The sequence below is a fragment of the Pinus tabuliformis genome, chromosome 2_2 (assembly GCF_031772625.1).
Source record: "Pinus tabuliformis cultivar Carrire ecotype Pingquan chromosome 2_2, CPIR1, whole genome shotgun sequence".
In the NCBI taxonomy this organism is placed as follows: Eukaryota; Viridiplantae; Streptophyta; class Pinopsida; order Pinales; family Pinaceae; genus Pinus; species Pinus tabuliformis.
In genome coordinates, this window is record NC_142300.1 from 1,168,391,468 (window position 1) to 1,168,393,924 (window position 2,457).

Sequence of the window (2,457 nt, forward strand, 5' to 3'; positions counted from 1 at the left end):
TCAATCTTTTGCCATTCACAATAAGAGGAGTTTGAAATTCATCAATGGTCTTGATTCTTACCGCTCCACTGCTAAAGACTTTGTCAATCTCATATGCCCCAAGCCAATGGGTCTGAAATTTACCTTTGAAGTCTTTAAACTTGGAATCAAATAGTAATGCCCAATCTACCTCTTGAAACATTTTCTATTTGATGTATCTATAATGCCACTTAACTCTTTGATGTTGAACTCGATCAGTTCTTAAGATTGCTTCTTGTCTGATCTCATCTAGCTCATTTGGCTACTCCATTCTATGCTTTTGGGCTTCTGATAGATCCATCCCCAACTGAACTGCCATCTTGAAAGTTTTGACTTGAAACTCAAGGGGAGCAGGACTTCTTTCCCATAAACAAGTTCATAGGGAGAATGTCCCGTTGTATTCCTCCATGTAGTTCTGTAGGCCCATAAGGCTTCAGGAAGCCTTTCTGCCCAATCTCTTCTATGTAGATGAACATTTTTGGTGATGATGCTCTCAATAGCTTTGTTTGTAGACTCCACTTGGCTATTTGCTTGTGGATGGTAAGAGTAGATTTTCTGTGCTTAATTTTGTATTCTTCCATCAGCTTCTCCATCATCTTGGATGTAAATTGACTTCCCTGATCTGTCACAATTTCTCTTGGGACACCAAAGCGAGTAAAATTTTCTCATAAAGAAAAGTAACAACTGAATTTTCAATAGCAGATAGTAATGCTTTGGCTTCTACCCATTTAGTGACATAATCAGTGCATACCAATATATACTTCTTCTGTTTAGATGGTGGATTAATGGGTCCAATGAAATCTAAAGCCCATTTTTAAAGGGTTCGATGAGTACCTGTGGTTTTAATGGCATTTCATTTGAAATAGTCGGTTTCCCTACTCTTTGGCAGCTGTCACACCTTCTGACATATCTTTTGTATCTTTGAAGAGGGAAGGCCAATAATATCCTAAAGAAAGGATTTTATAGGCCGTCCTTTTGTCAGCAAAGTGTCCACCACATGGTTCATCATGACATGCCTTAAGGAGGTCAGGCATTTCATCTTCCCGAACACATGTTCTGATCACATAATCTGGCCCAGTTTTAAACAATTCGTTAGAAATCCATGAATATTTTGAACTCTCCTGAATAATTCTTCTTTTTTCACTAGGAAATAGATGTGGAGGTAGCTTCCCTGTAACCAAATAGTTAGCAATATCTGCATACCAAGGAGTCTTAGTAGTTACTGCAAATAAATATTCATCTAGAAACTTATCCTCTACAGGAGAATCTTTGTTAGTATTTTGGATCCTAGACAAGAAATCAGCTACTGTATTTTGTTTCCCTGGTCTATCCAACACAGTAATATTGAATTCTTGTAAAAGTAAGAACCATATTGTAACTCTGCCATTAGTAATAGGTTTTTTCATTAGATATCTAATTGCAGAATGATCAGTATGGACAAAAGTTTCATAGCCTGTTATATAATGTCTAAACTTATTGATTGCATGAACAACAGCTAAGAATTTTTTTTTAATCACAGTATAGTTCAACTCAGTCGGAGTCAAATTTTTACTGGTATAGTAAATGGCATAAGGAACTAAATCCTTTTGACCCAACACAACTCCTAGAGCTGTATCTGAAGCATCTGTAGAAATATGAAAAGGAAGTTTCCAATTTGGTCATCTCAAAATGGGTGCTTCAGATATTCTTGCTTTCAAAGTTTCAAATGCTGATTGAAAATCATGATTCCATTTGAATTCACAGTATTTTGTAAGTAATTTGAAGAGTGGAGATGCTATTTTGGTGAAGTTTTCTATAAATCTTCTATAGTACGCAGTAAATCCCAGAAAACTTCTAACATCTTTTTGACAATTTGGAATAGGCAACTTGGAGATGACTTCAACTTTTGATCTATCAACTTTAATCCCATCCCCTGAAATATGATGTCCCAAAACAATACCTTCAGTAAACATCATAAAGCATTTTTCATGACTCAATGAAAGGTTTGTTTCTTTACACCTTATAAGGACTTTTTCCAAATTCTCTAATGCCCCTTCAAATGAATCACCATAAATTGTAAAATCATCCATATAAACCTCTACACAATCATGGATTAGATAAGAAAAGATTCCTAGTACTGCACTTTGAAATGTTGCGGGTGCATTACATAATAAAAAAGGAAGCACTCGGTAAGTAAAATTTCCCCATGGACAGGTAAATGTGGTCTTATCTTGATCTTCAGGGGCTACCTAAATTTGATTCTAGCCACTAAAGCCATCCAAAAATGAAAAGTACTTTTTGCTTACTAGAGTATCTAATACCCGATCGATAAAGGGTAAAGGAAAGTGATCCTTCAAAGTTGCTTTATTCAATTCCCTGTAATCAATCCATACCCTCCATTTACCATTCTTTTTAGGTACTATAACCAAAGGAGAAACCCACCGGCTATCTGAAATTGGA